Consider the following 16,520-nt stretch of genomic DNA (forward strand, 5'->3'; position numbering starts at 1 on the left):
GCCTTGGTGCCCCCCTGCCCCCGCCATGAGATGAATCCCAAGTTGGGCTGGTCACTGGACCACCTTTCCCTCAGTCTCTTCCCCATTTTTGTCCCTGCAGTTCTTTTAGACAGGAACAATTCTGGGTAAGAGTTTTTGACTGTGGGATGGCAACACCATCCCTCCACTTGATGCCCTTTCTTTCCACTGGAGGTGAACGCTACAAGTTCCCTCTCTTGGACATTTCATCTAGGTTCCCTCCCTTTGAGTCTTTCACCTCCCAGCTCTCTTGGACTGAGCCATCAACTAGGCAGCATACACTAGCTGGTCTGAGGTTCCCAACACATATACAGCAGAGGACTGCCTGGTCTTGCCTCAGTGAAAGAAGATATACCAAACCCTTGAGAGATTTGAGGCCCCAGGGAGTGGAGAGGCCTAGCTGGTGTAGGAGTGGGACATCCTCTTGGAGATGAGGGTGGGTAGGGTGGGTGGTTAGGGGTGGGGAGAAGGAATTGGATAAGGAACTATGGGAGGGCAGACCAGGAGAGGGTTAATGACTGGACTGTAAAAAGATAAAAATGATAACTGAAAAAGGAGAGAGAGAGAGAGAGAGAGCAGAGAGAAAGGAAAGAGGGGGTGAGGGTGGGGACTCCATAGTAGCAGAAACTTTGCTGTGAGCAGAATGAGTGGAAGCCTGCTCTGTGATGTACCTGTGTACAACTAACAGCAGTATTTTCCAATGTCAAACCCGAAGAAATAGGTATATGGACCTCCAGGACCAATAGGTAAGCCAAAGAAAACTCCCAAACTAGATACAAATTTCAGAAACATTCAAGCTTTCATGACCAACAAAATTTGAAACACTTTGCAGTCGAGTTCCATCTGAGATACTGCTGAGCCCCTGATATTTCAGCCTCAGCTACCTCACTTTCTCCTCCCCTCCCCCCTTTTGTCTTTTTTTCTCATCCTTTTGGATATTGTAAATAAGGTGTAATCCCTTAATGCTGTAGTTCCCAATATTCCTAATGTTCCTTAATACAGTTCCTCATGTTGTGAGCCCCCCACCATAAAATAATTTTATTGCTACTTCCTTTGTAACTGTAATTTTGCTACAGTTATGAATTCAAATATAAAAACCCAATAGGCAGGATATCTGAAACTCACAAGTTAAGAACCACTGCTTTAATGAAGGTGAACAGAAACCTGTCATTCCTCTGCCTCAGTCTCCGAGTTATCGGAGATACTCCAACATGCTCCCAATTGGTTCTGTATTTTTCCTAAAGCATGATGATGATGGTGGTTTTGGTGGTGGTGGTGGTGGTGGTGGTGATATTCACTCAGATTATAACATGAATTGGACTGGTGTTCGAAACCATCTCTGTTGTGGATCCCTTTGTCTTCATTTCTCTCTACGGAGCCAGAAACAGAAAACTAATTAGGAAAAGGTACACAATGTGGTAGAAAGATGCCTTTTGGTAGTACATGGAATCATGTTCTGGGAAGGGCATCTTCACAGACAGAGCCATGGGGGTTCAGGTTATGCTTAGAGGATCTTGGCATCAGTATCCACACAGGGATTTGTCTTCTGTTCTATAATAACACTAAGAGAAAATCTGACACCTAATGCTGACAGAGCATCAACTACTATAGCAAGGCCCTCAGAGAATTTACCTCAGTTATGGTTCAGTCAGTAATGCTGTATGATAAAACATTCTGTTTACTTATAAGTAGTCTAAAGCAGAGAATGCATACTGGATGGTCACATTAGCCTATCAGAGTATTGCTTCAAACCAGCCTGAAGGAAGGAGAAGCTGGAAATGCTGTAGTACAAGAGAAGAAACTCTTCCAACTGAAGGGAGGAATCCATCCCACCCAACCCTGTATTCTGTCATGCAACATAAAATTTAAAATATCTGGCACCTACAATACAAGAAAGCAAAAGGTTTACAAAACAGTATAATGGAAATATATTGTGATTACAAGGAAAAAGGGTTAAGCTCATAAATGGATATACCATGTATCATTTATCATTTTTTTATCTCCAAGGCTCACAGTTTAAAGGGATATATATGCATATATATACATATATATATGAATTTTTTCAATGGAATGGTAAGAATGTTTGGAGGTACAACAGACAGCAAGAAGTACATGGTAAAGTCACTTTATAAAGTGAGTGTATACATTGGAAGATGAAATGAGCTGAGACTTAGCATATTATGTCTTTTCTATGTTGATATTGCTATAACAATGCTACAAGTTTTATGAAGATAAATTGTGACACAAGAGCATATGGAATTCTCTGATGATGCCATAGGAATGTATGTCTTTGGGACTTTGTAAGGAGTTAGTTTGGAGTCCTCAAATCAGCTATGGAATTGCTGTAATATAAACCAATATTTGTAAATCTGAGGTGAGGGGTGTGTACCTAGGCACTTGCTCTTGTTGGTAACATAAGAACTGTTATTAATTTCCTCCTGATTTGTCAATAGAAATATTGAAGGAGTCTGAATATAGCTCTGGTCGGTCCCACCCTGGGACTTCAGAGTCTGCCATGCTGACAAGCCTGTATTGAGAGCAGTGCACTCAAGACTCACAGAAGAAACTCTATCAAGATTTTGTTTTTTATAATCACCATACACCAGCACTACAAGGACACACAACTGATAGTACAGATGTATTCTTCCAAAATATTTAATATTTCCTTTTGAATGCTTTTTAGCATTTTTCTTCTCATTAAAAGGCCTTCAGGGTGATTTCTTTCCATGCATTCTCCCCAGACAGCTTGACCTAGAACTTAGAAGTTGCATCTCTCTTTTCTTTTTCAAAAGAAAACACCTCTGGAGTAGCACTCAGTGGTAACAGTATTACAACAGTTGTATCCATAGGAATTTTGGATTGCTGTCCTAGTAAAACATATGTATTACTGTGTAATCCAACTGTGTACAAGTATGGTTGCCTCCTTGGTGAAATTAGGGGGATAAAATGAGCGGCACAGAGAGATCGATGAGAGAATGAACACTAGAAAAGGAGGAGTGGAAAATGGAATAAAACTGAAACATAAATTAAATTTCTTATGCAAAATGCTTAAAACTATCCTCAGAGGATACATTAAAAGACCTTGATATGAAGGAAACAGAATAACAGATTTTGTTAATTCCTCCCAGTGGAGTCTGGCATAGTACATCCCACCACACATGGTTCCTTTTAGTTTCACATGGAAGAATAAGCTGGCTCCTTGCAGGAAAGGGTTTGACATCCTGGATCTGACGCCTAAGGGGTCCAGAAGTATCTCCTCTGTTGTCCGAGGCTAAGTGTTTGGGAGAGCAGTGTAGGTCTAGGTTCATGCCTGTCTCAGAAAGAACAGCCAATACTTTTTTTTTTTAGTTAATAATTTTTTTCTTTTTCCGTTTTTTTCTTTATTAACTTGAGTATTTCTAATTTACATTTCGAATGTTATTCCCTTTCCCGGTTTCCGGGCCAACATCCTCCTAGCTCCTCCCACTCCCCTTCTATATGGATGTTCCCCTCCCCATCCTCCCCCCATTACCGTCCTCCCCCCAACAATAACGTTCGCTGAGGGTTCAGTCTTAGCAGGACCAAGGGCTTCCCCTTCCACTGGTGCTCTTACTAGGATATTCATTGCTACCTATGAGGTCAGAGTCCAGGGTCAGTCCATGTATAGTCTTTAGGTAGTGGCTTAGTCCCTGGAAGCTCTGGTTGCTTGGCATTGTTGTTCATATGGGGTCTCGAGCCCCTTCAAGCTCTTCCAGTCCTTTCTCTGATTCCTTCAACGGGGGTCCTGTTCTCAGTTCAGTGGTTTGCTGCTGGCATTCGCCTCTGTATTTGCTGTATTCTGGCTATGTCTCTCAGGAGAGATCTACATCCGGCTCCTGTCGGCCTGCACTTCTTTGCTTCATCCACCTTGTCTAATTGGGTGGCTGTATATATATGGGTCACATTTGGGGCAGGCTCTGAATGGGTATTTCTTCTGTCTCTGTTTTAATCTTTGCCTCCCTATTCCCTGCCATGGGTATTCTTGTTCCCGATACTTCTATTCTTGGATTATTCTTGATTTTGATATACATTTTGTGTTTAGGATATAAAAGTTGTAGATAGATAAATTTGTAGATTTTGATACTTTATAAGGTTAGAAATAAGTTCATTGTCTTTTCTACAGGAAAAATTAAATGAACAAATTGATAAATTCGGAAACAACTCCCAAAAGTTAGAAATGTTGAAGGTGTGCCCATCACCTTTGAGGGGATGGTAGTGCAATTAGCTTAAGTAAAATACTGCTGTAGCCAAGTGAAAACACATGGCTTGAATGTCACTTGAATATTTATTTTTTGTTTATGTTTCTTAAACAACGGGCTAGTGACTGTCATCTACCTTCAGGTTTTTTCAATTGTATAAGATAAAACTGTTTATCATTTTGATATGCAAAGAATAACATTTCACAAGGGTATGAATTCTATTCCCATTCTGGTCAAGAAGATCTCTAATACATTCAGGCTAATTCTCACCTTATCTTTTTATTTCAAATTTGAGTCTGCTTATTAATATTCTATCCCCATACATGTCACTGAAAAATCTCACCAGCCTGACAAAAATCCTTTTAGATAATGCCATGTTACTGGGGTCACACCTAATTTACTTTTATATTACTATATTGGTGATTTTGCTCAGGAAATTTTTATAAGAATTTATAACTGCTGAGAGGAATTAATATATTTTGTGTGTGTATATGTGTGTGCATGTATATATTTGTAATCAACCCTGAATTAAAATTTTAGAAAATATTTTTGTATATGAAATAGAATAAAACATACTCAATAATGAAAGCAAACTTAAAGAATGAAATTAATAATGTTCATATTTTTAAAATGTGGCTGATTATATTGACAGTTTCCTCTATGGTTCCTGGGTTTGTGTTTTCTTCTGGATCTTTCTTTTGATTCTATGAGTGCAAACTAATCATTTGCTATTTCTTCTCAAATTTTATCATGTTTATTTTTATATTTAAGCCTTTAGTTTTATATTGCAGTCTAGTGAACAAGTGGAGGTTAACAGAGCTTTCATATACTCATTCGTCATTCAGAGAAAAGCAGTAATGGAGGACAAGTGTATCACCATTAGCAGCTACCAGCAAAAGTAAACTACTTAAGAATAAATAATTGCTTCCTTTCCTTCCATCCCACTGACATTTCACTCACTACCAGTTTGTTTAGATCAAAAGAGAAATGTACTGGCACAGAAATGTCTTCGCTTTTTAGAAAACGAAAACTCTCTTATTCCATACGCCTCTAATTGAGCATCTAGACTGTGATCATAACCTTCTTTGTGAAAAGAGTAGTGTTTTCTCTATTACTGCAAGCTTCCTTCCTCATACAACTTGACTCCTGACCTGTCTTAGTCAGTTTTCTATGGCTGTGAAGAGACACTATGATCATAGCAACTCTTACCAAAAGGAAACGCATGCATTTAATTGGGGCTTGCATGCAATTCAGAGGTTAGTCAATTATCATCATGGCGAGAAGCATGGCATACAGAAAGCTGTGGTACTGGAGAGTTCTACATCTAGATCTGAAGAGAGCAGGAAGAGAGAGCCACTGGGACTAGTTTGTGTTTCCGAAAGCCCAAGGGCCACAGCAACACAGGTCCACCTACAAGGACATACCCACTCCAACAAGGCCATGCTTCCTAATCCTTTCAAACAGGACCTCTCCCTAAACCTTCAAATGTATGAGCCAATGGGGGCCATTCTTATTCATACCATCACATGATACAATTTTCACCTAAACTCCATACTGACCAAGGCAAAGGACATTACCTTCTAATTATCCTAATTTCTTAGCTAGGCTTCAGTGTATTATTCGTGGCTTCATTCTATTATTTTTTCCTTTTGCTTTCTTACATTTTTTAATTAAAATGGAATTACGTCACTTTCTGCCTTCCCTTTCCTCCCTCCATCCCCCCCAATTCTTAAAACCTCACATACACACCCCACCACCTCGATTTTCTGGGATCATTATTTCTTTTTGCAACCCACTTCTCATCCCGAGGCTCATTTGATCCAAAGCAGCTTTCTCTGGGCCTCACCAACAGCTATCACCATGGTGTGCTTTCCCTTTCTGAGCACTTTGTTTTCTGTAGCTATTAAGTAATTAGTTGCTTTTAATTGGGGCTTGCATAGAGTTTCAGAGGTTAGTCCATTATCATGGCAGGAAACATGGGGGAACACAGGAAGCTATGGTGCTGGAGAAGCAGCCTCTCCCCTATTAGAATGTAAATAGGGGCCCAGTTAAAGGTCTGTAGCTTTCTGTCTGTGTACACGGTGACCACAACCAAGGCAACTCTTATAAAAAGAAAAGCGTTTAATTGGGGCCGGCTTACTGTTTTGGAGGTTAGTCCGTCATCACCACAGCAAGAAGCATGGTGGCAAACAAGCAGGCACCTTGCCAGGTAGCTTCATCTCTTCTATGTCTCTGGCCCAGGTATTCAGAGTGACACTTCCTGTAATCTTTTTCATTATTTCCATTGCAGGCAGCCCCTTTGCACTCTTCAGACTTTAGCGTGGTGCTCCCTATCCGAGACCTTTCCAAGCCATACCTTCCCATGTATGTAGAGACTGGAGGTCAACCTTGAGTGTTGTTTCTCAGGCACTGGTCACATCTGGCTGATCTAGAACCTACCAAGTAAGCTAGAATGGTTACCCAGTTAGTCCCGAGGATTCAGCCTGTGGCGGTTTACATAGCAATGATCCCTAGAGATTCATGTGTCTGAGTGCTTGGCCCCTAAGGAGTAGCACTATTAGGAAATGTTGCCTTATTGGAAGAGGTATGGCCTTATTAGAGGACATGTGTCACGGTAAGGGCAGGGTTTGAGGTCTCATATGCTCAAGCTACGTCAGGCTGTGGCTCTTGGTTACTTCTGCTAAACTGCTGATGAGGATAGAGAACTCTCGGCTCCTCTAGCAACATATCTGCCTACATGATAAAAAATGGACTAAACCTCCGAAACTGTAACCCAGCCCTAACTAAATTTTTTCCTATATAAAAGTTATCATGGTCATGGTGTCTCTTCACAGCAATAAAAACCCTAAGACAGCACCTATCCCTATAACCCCAGTAACAGGTATTCAAGGCTAGACCCACATGCTTGATGCTTTACATGGGTTCCGGGAATTGAACTCAGGTCCTTATACTTGGAAGGCAACACTTTGTTGACTGAGTTGTCTCCTTGCACTTTGACATGTATTTTTTTATCTGCTTTTTAAACTGAATCTTCCTTTAAAATAGACAGCAGAATGTATAGAAGATACATTTGTCAAATAGTGGCCTCACGGCCCCCCCCACCCCGTTTTCATTTTGCATTGTTTTCCTGTGTTTTCCATTCTGATTGTAAGTCATTAGTGAAAGATTCTCAAACTTGGGGGTTTTGTTTGTTTTTTTTTTTTTTTGAAGATTTTCATCTAAAGCAGAGATAGGGGCTCTATATCTCATCTCATCTGTGTAACAAGGCAATATATTAGGTACAACCGGGTTTCTTGAGAGAGAAGTTTAGCTAGGTAGAGAGGACAAGAGGCATGCATTACATATTTAGTCCTGAGGGTAACCGGTGGAAGAGACGCCCCTACCCTTCCCACCGTCAGTGAAGTAGATCCTTCGAGAAATTAAACAGCTTGACCAAAGAGACAAGCAAACAAGGAAGAGCTGGTGTTCAACTCAGAGTTTCCCGATTCCGCTCCCTGACATTTCAGCCAGGTTTCTGCTGCTTTCCACACCTTCATTAATGCTGAGTGCCCCTGTTACCAACGCTCACGAGAGAAGGAATATTTTTATTTACATTGTCTGCTTGGCCCTCTGGATCAGTTAATTATACAAAACAGGAAATGGCCACTTATGAAAGAAACTGGATATGAGTTGTATTCTCTTCTGTAACCACAAAAATAGCTACCCATCTAAATGAAAGACAGGGGCAGACATTCAATCAGGAAGTCTGGCATTATCACTCTGATTCCACGTATAAAGAGCAATCATGTTTAATATGTCTTAGGAGGGGAATCGTTAAATGTGTTTCCATGCTACTGCAACAGTTTGTATTGGATTTGAAATGTGTGTCCTGAATCTAAGAACTTAATTCTGTATTAGTGTTATATGAAAAGGAATAAAGAAACAGTAATTTATAACGAATAAGTGTCAGTGTGAATTGAATATGGTTCTATTTCATAAAACGTTATTGGGCTTTTTTATTTATGAGAATTTATTAGACTATTGTGGCTTTGAAATTGCAGTAGTGGAATTTGTATATCCAATTTTTAAAAGAAACTGTATCATCCTTTGGGTCCTATTATACTGTCTCAGTTTCTATTCAGTTAGGCATAATGTCTGAAAGTATGAGTAACCTGGCTATGAAAGCACTGGCCAGCACTATCAAATATGAGCTATTTTATTCTCTGCTTAATAATCTTTCCCTGAAGGATCTCTTCCAAATAACTGATGGTGGCTAGAAAAATGGTATCACTGAATCAGAATGTTTTCTCATTCCATCTCAGTACTACATCCAGTCTAGCAAGAAATAGTTTTGCATGACGGTACACATGTAAATGTCATTGCATATGTCATTGATGCTGTATGGGGTTGTTATGCAAGGTTCACAGTGATCATGCTAGAGAAAGCTGTCTTTGATACACTAAATAAAACGTGCTTAGTAAAAATTGCTAGCATTTTTTTCTCTAGACATGTAATGACATAGTAAGAGCACAAAACAAAACTATCAGAAACAAACCATTTCTCAAGCTGTAATATCTACAGGACAAGTGATCTAAATTGCTGAGACAAGAGGAGTTCATCACTGCACTGCAAGAGAACTTGAAATATAACCCAAAGGCAAGTGAAATACTGATTCCCAGCTCTGAAATAACAGCAACAACTCTACCTACGGACAGAAGATGCATGGACGCAATAAACGAATTATACAAGCCTTACACATGCAATCTGATTATTCTGACCAAAGTGTTAATTGGATCCTAACTGCCAGATCTGATATCTGTGGTCTTGTAGTGGGAAACCTTTCAAAGTGATGAACTGTAATTCACTGAACTGCTTGAAGCACTTGTAATTTACTGCATGTCATGCTATGAAGAGCCCAACCTAATGGACTTTACATTACCTATAATGCTAGAAACCTTTCGACAAGACTAGTTGGTAAAAAGTAATCATGGAAGTCTATTGAGACAGGATGAGCAAGACTGTATGTTCACCATAGCTTTATGATCTAGGTGGACCTGATAAACTAAATGGGTACGGCTATGATAAAGAAAAAGAGGATTCTGTCCAAAAAAATCCACGGAGTATGTGATCTCACAGTGTAAAGTTAAAGAGAAGTATAAGATGCATAAAGGACCTAAAGTAGTTTTATAATGTGACCTAAACGCTACAGAATATATCAGAGTCAACTATTTATGGTTAAAATTCATTTATTTCCCGAAAATATCACTTATGATATTTCTCTGTGTATGTATGTATATATATATATATATGTATATCTTGTTCTTATGTTTATCTTAAAATTTCAAGAGGCACAGGTTAGACTTAAGTAAAATAAGGCAGTGCATACACCAACTTTGTAAGATAAATTACGGTCCTAATCCTTCCCATTACTAGTTGAAATTATGGTTTTAAGATAAGAGGCTTGTTTTGGTAACCCCATTAAATGTTCGCTGTCTACATTAAAACAGTTCCGTCTTTTAAATGAAGTTTTCTAATTGTGAGTGTCAATGATTATATGTAGCGTTTCTTTAACTATCTTAGCTACATTTCTAAGTACTGAAAGGGACCCACAAATAGATTTAATATGATTACATGTCTTGCAGATGTTAGCTTATTTTTAATTAGTTTCCTAAAACAAGGTATCTTTTGGAGCCTCCACTAGGTATGTTTTTCCAACTCTCGAGGTGTCATATGTATTGCATGAGGCACAAAATAGAGTCTGGAGCATGATAGAGTTTTGTTTTACAGACACAGGTGTTGCTGTAGTTTATTCTAGTAGCCACTGAGTGTCGAGCAGACGTGAACAAATCTTTGATCTGTACAAATTAGTCAAGTCAGTCACAAGTCGCAATTGCAGGCACTGGTACCATAGTCACAGTAAATCTACCTCAGTTGTCCCTTGCTTCGTCCCCCCCCCATTGAAGTTGACCTCTGTCAGTTGGACAGCCCCATCAGCAACTCCAAGTGCAGGGAGGGCATTCTAATGCTCTGACATTCTTTGGTAAGCTGCTGGTGTTTTCTCATCAGGATCCAATTTAGAGGGCTTTGTTCCGTTCTTGAACTTTGAAGCCAGAGAAAAGCAAGTCCATTTGTCGCCTTCTCTGGGGGTGAACTAGGAAGCAAAGTCAGTATAGCCATCAGCAGGAGCGCCTGCCAGAGCACACATTTTTGTCAGGGGATAACTTCAAAATAATCAGTATGTTCTTTTCCCCATAGAAAAGTATGTCCCATATTGTTGACACTATTAACGTAGTTATATTTTATAAAATAAAGGACATGCCTTCAAGCAGGCTGCGTGTTTTATGGCTCTGCGTGTTTAGTGGCCAGACTGACTGAAAAGACAGACTTTGGATAGAGTAAATACTGGGAAGAGACTCTTCCATGCCTGTGCGCTTCAGCACCTCTACCGTGAGCAGTTTGACTATTTCAAAACTACAGTTCGCTGTAAAGCACGAAAAGCCAAGAGACTGCAATGGCTGCGGCTCTACTGTTCACTTTACGTGCAGATGTTTATGGTGAGACTGTTTCATAAATGCTTATTACCGTTAGCCCTTCTAAGTGTAATTTTCAGAAGAGAAAAAAAAATTCTGCAATTCAACCACCATTCTTCTCTATTCACCACACGTGTCAATCAGCGAGTTGCTGTATCTACAGGAATGGAGGTGTTATATTCTAGCAATTATCATGTCATATACTTGAAAATGTAAATGAATGTGTGTGTAAAATTAAATTTATGGGTTGTCAGCGAAGAATAAGAACCAGGAGAGCAATTACTTCTCTGCTTTCATCTTTTGAGCTGTGATACATCAAGCAGAAAACCATGCAGCTAAATGTTGGAATTAGCATTGTGCGGGGCCTGGAATGAATGGGCCAGTGTCTTTTGCTGCCTTTTCTGGGTCTTTGTTTTGGAGAGCAGTGAAATTAAGATGATTATCGTCCGTCAATCTATAAGAGTGCCTCTAAAAGCATGAAAAGAGCTTCCTTCTCATAGTTATTTCTGCTTTCTTACAGAGTTGTCTTTTATCAGGACAGCTTGCTTTTTTGTTGAAATTAATATTATTTGGGATAATTTTCCAAGCTCCATCAAAAAAAAATCACAATTGTTTTGTTTCTGTGTCTGATATATTAAAAATTCCCTTTAAAACGTCAGAGGAAATATTTGTGAACGTAGGACAAACAAACAGGAAGAGTTGTTAGTGCGGGTTTCAGAAAAACCGATCTTACTGGTTCTGAGGAAGATGCTAATTTCACCGGATAAATCTAGCTTGCTGCTTCCAGGAACATTTGAGTTTGTAAACATGGTGAGAGAAAGAGGTTTTATTTATGAATATACCTCTCTTTAGGTTATATTTCTCCCCCCAACTAGCTGAGCACTCGGCTGTTATGTGTAATTACGGGTGATGTTCTGGGTTTTACAACTTAAAATAAAACCGGGCACTTGAAAAGTGTTATTGATTCTGTTTGTATTCTGCTCTTATCTGTCTGAGCGTTGCTGTTGTGTAGGTTAAGTTTGAGAAGAAAAAAGAGTGAGGGTGAGATCTGCGGTAACTTCCTCCCGATGATGATTTGACGGCTCTAATGAACAATGCCGCAGATTTGTTTGAATATGAATGTGCAGTGGGATGGAGTTTGACCTTCAGCTGTGATTTCAGTTCGCCAGGATTAGTCAAGCTAGGCGATCAAGACTGCTAATGCATAATGATTTATAAAATGAAAAATGTGTAGTGACCATGCAAATGTTTCAGCTAATCAAAGAGAGGAACTTTAGCTTTGAGAAGAAAGGAAAACAAGGGCATGTCAAGGCCTAAACCACAGAAGTATGTAAAATAATCTGAGCAGCTTGATTAGCCAGAATGAGATTAGAAGTTGCTTTTCTGGCCTTCAAACATGTGGTATAGCATATTATATATCAGATGTCCGGAGTCTCTACGACAGGCCTGTGTGAGCAGCCTGATTCCTCCAATGCTTAAAAAAAAAAAAGGCTAAAATCTCTGTGACGTGTTTGCTTGAATCTATGAGAAGAGTGAAGTTGGACAGACTCTGCCTCCTGAAGCAAATGACTAAATATTAAAATTAGTGCCTTAAGATTAGCGGTTGAAAATAAGCAGTGGTGGCTGGTGATGGAAGGAGGCTCACAGCCGTCACTGCACTCTGCTGCTCTTTCTGCTGTCCCTGTCACACTTTTCCCTGCGCTGAGAGACTGCATTAAAGGGCAGTGTGCACTGTCCACCCCAGATCTCTCTAAATACTCTGCCCAGTACTTGATAAAAGCCTGCAGATGCCACTCAGTTCATTGTCGTTTCTTTTGAATATGACAAAACCAGGAAGCTTTTGGAAAGCGATGATTATGGTAGACATTATACCTGCAACCGAGCCTGGAATTTGGATCAAACCTGTCAATTGAGTGCGATCATTTCCTACATGACAGTAAACTGCAGGTGTAAAGCTAGAGAGAGCACAAAGCATTGATCAGGAAGGAGAATCAGACACTTCCTACCCTTGTATGTCACGATGGGAACAGAGCTATCCTGTGAATCCCTGTTTTGCATTGATTACACCTAGGAGTCACTTTTTGATTTTTAAGTGCCGAGGTCAGGACTCTCTTGGTCTGAATATCTGAAGCAAACAATAAAGCAGTCTGTGAGCTCATAGGTAGTGTACACCATAACCTAGAAGTGATGATTTCTACTGTAAAGCTCATCTACAGGTCGTGACTAGATTTTCCATCTCATACTTATTAAAGGACTGGACCGACATCATGCTCAAAACTTTTTCAATCACCCACATGTAGTAGGGATGTCTAATTAAGTGACGAACTGAATGGGGAAACCCAACCCTTCCAGAAAGTCTACCGTGAAGTTCAGCTGTAATAAGGCACCATGCTTTTACCAAACACATTTTTGTTTTTTTGTTTTTTTGTGGGGTTTTTTTTGGTTTTTTTATGACTCCTACATTCCCATTTTAAATTGACTTGAGAAACATGGTCTTCACAGTGTTTTAGTCCTAACAACTGTCTGAAAGAATTCACAAAGACTTTTATTATATATGTATTTCAAAATAAACTAAAGTTGCCACCTACCCTTTGGAGAATAATGCCTATATTTTTCCTTTAAGCATCTGACTCATCGCAAGACAGTCTCAGACATTTTCTACTCTCCTTTTAGTTTACATAACTATATCATTGTTTTCTATTATTTTCTACATGAATTATTAGATTGTAATTAACTCCTAGCACAATTCTTGGCACCATGTATTTACTCCATACACTCAGAATAAAGGATTAAAGGACTATGGTTAAATTGCCTTTTCTGCTACATGACCTGATGTTCGCTTAGTGGTTCTTTTTATCGACTTGATCTTAACCAAAGCTCTAAGATCTTGCTTAATTTATGTGGTGACAAAAACGAAGATCCGCGTTTGACAGGATCACTTTAAGGTTTGGATCTACCAATCTAGTAAGCATGAGATGAGAGAAAAGGGAGAAATGTAGGCTTTTTCCCCCCTTTATTCTTAAGTAGTTTGACTAGTATCAATATCTACTAGTATTTACTCATATACCCACTAAGGTAAGTCTATCAGACTTCCCCCTGCCTCCCTGACAGAAAGTGTCACAGGTCTCTCTCCCTTACCTCTGCCACACATTTAATGAACTAGATGTTACTGAATGAACCACACAGTCACTGGGATGTTTGCCTGCATCCAATTTTATAGCTAGTAGAAATTATGTTGGCCAGTTAACATCAAGCTTAAAAATATGTTTGTGAATTCCTCTAGAGAAATCCACAGCTATGTGTGAATCCAGAACTTTTTAAGTCTGATACTTTTTTTCCCTGAATATTGATAAATAGTGTAGCACCAAGGTTTTTACATGCACTCTTCTTTTTGATCAGTGGATTCCTACCTATGTAGCTCTTGGTAGCAAAAAGCAAGCAATTTTAGAGTAGTCTAAATGTAATAAAGAAAATGTGTCAGTTAAAATTAACCACAGAAATGGAGACATTTTAAATTTTGAAAATTTAACAGTAGCACATAAGGCTACTGAGAAGTCTGAAAACAAAGTATAATTGATAGGGACGATTTTGGTTGCTTGGTTTTGTGTGTGTGTGTGTGTGTGTGTGTGTGTGTATACAGGTGTGTTCACATGCATACATTTATATGTGGATTTAGATGATATTATCAGTTTGCATTAAATGTTTGATATCCTCCAGACATGTTTTCCTAGCCCTTATATGAACTTTAAGATATGCCTTGGTACATATTTAGGAAAGTAGAGAATGCAATTTGCTGTGTGTTACTTGGCTTATCTTTCAGATGGCAGCCTTTCAGAGGAGGCCAGGATCTGATTAAAATGTGAATGCATCCCATACATCCGAGCTATGCATGTATAACTTCCACATGGCCCTGATGTGGGAATATACATTTGTGTCTTAGTAGTTTGTAAGAAACTCATGAGCTTGAAAATTAAATTATTCTGCACAGTGAGAGGACTGACTACTAATCTTGGAAGTTGTAAAGACAGCAGGCAGTTTGCTTTGGCCAAACACCAAACCAGTCACAGTAGCATAGAAAGTCCTGTCCTGCAGATCACCTGGATGCTGACTGTAGGCTTGGGAACATTATGGCATGCCTCCATTCATAGAATTGGCCTAGAAAGTTCCCTCCTGCGCACTATGCACAGAGCATGTTTACTTGGAGAAATGCAGAGGTTTAAGTGATAACAGAACTAGCAATGAGGGGCTGTTAGACAAGAAAGATAGTAACATCCCAACGAAATGATCATCTTCATGAATATGCATGTTTATGCAAAATAGCTATGTGTAGACATGTGCCCCCATACCAATCTTCCCCCTTTTCCTTCCTTCCTTCCTTCCTTCCTTCCTTCCTTTTTTCTCTCTGCCTCCCTCCCTCCTTCCATCTTCCTTCCATCCATCTACTCTTCCCTCTATCCATTCATCCCTCCCTTCTGTCTTTGTCTTCTGTCTTTGTGATGTGTTCCGTCTAATCTACCTACACTGGCACTTTTGAAATGAAACTGTACCATGTCTTTCTCTATCCCTCAGCTGCTGCCTAATTCCCAGCTTCTTGAGGAGACTATAAGGTCAATGATAGTTAGCAGATTACATATTTTGTAGTTTGCACTGCACCCCCCTCCGACAATTTATTTTAATCATCCTATTTGCTTATCAAAAAACAAGTGATCAAACCGATAACTTTTTAACATTTTAAATAACAGAGCACCCACAAACACATCAGGGCAACTCAGTACTCTTATTTAGGAAGCCAGATCTAAGGCCTTTGGTCCCTGATCTTACTTTCCTAGTCTCCAACTGATTGATTTTAGATCACTCATTCACGGTGCTACATATTATAATAAATGGAAATATACTAACATATATTCTTTAATTCAGAAATATTTTTTGAAATCACTGAACTATTTTTGACACATTCTTTCCCATGATATCAAATGAATCAAATTAATCTGTGTTCTAACTTACCAAAATGAAAAAAACAGAAAATACTTGTCTGTTTGAAATAGAAGAAACTCACTCTGGAATTCTTTTCTTTATTTCTTTATTTCCACTTATGACCACTTTTTCATTAATACTTTTTTTAATTGTCAAATGTCAGATTAGAAACGTATGAACCACATTCAAAATTACTATTAAATTGTGAATTGTGCATCATTTTCTGTTTTCAAAGAAACATTGTCACATAAATATGTTGTAAATCAGTTATTTATATAATACTAGCTTTTACTTATAATATAAGCAGATTTTATTTTGGGGGGCCAGGAGACAAAGTGAATATTTTCTCAAAGGTTGTAGCTTGGCTATCTGACACACTGACTACATGCTGGTTGCAAGAGAGCAATCTTCAGATTTCTGGACCTTGTAGTATAACTATGGCTGTGGTAGAAAGATACTTAGTATCTTACAAAACTCCTATATTGCTATATTGCTTACTATACATGATTATTTATGCATCTCTATCACCGTGTGCATTTTTTATCTTTTTAATTTACATTTATCTGGTGTATGTATGTATGTGTGTGTGTGTGTGTGTGTGTGTGTGTGTGTGTGTGTGTGTGATGGTGCTCATGGAGAATCAAGGACAGCTTGTGAGAGTTGGTTCTTTCCTTCTGTCATGTGAGTTCTAGAACAAACTCCAAGAGTTCATCTGCGAAGCCAGCCACTTTACCCATTTCACTCAATACCTGTATTTTTAACTACTATAAATATTTATATAATGTCAAATAGCGATTGTGTT

The 16,520-nt window shown here is 39.0% G+C and overlaps 1 protein-coding gene across 3 annotated transcripts in view; it reads left to right on the forward strand.

Annotated features, from left to right (window-relative positions):
• Foxp2 (forkhead box P2) overlaps positions 1 to 16,520 on the forward strand; it is a gene marked incomplete at its 5' end in the record, with an annotated part of 499,310 nt that overhangs the window by 415,064 nt on the left and 67,726 nt on the right.

Source organism: Rattus norvegicus, chromosome 4, assembly GCF_021556685.1.
Source record: "Rattus norvegicus strain SHRSP/BbbUtx chromosome 4, alternate assembly SHRSP_T2T, whole genome shotgun sequence".
NCBI classification, from domain to species: Eukaryota; Metazoa; Chordata; class Mammalia; order Rodentia; family Muridae; genus Rattus; species Rattus norvegicus.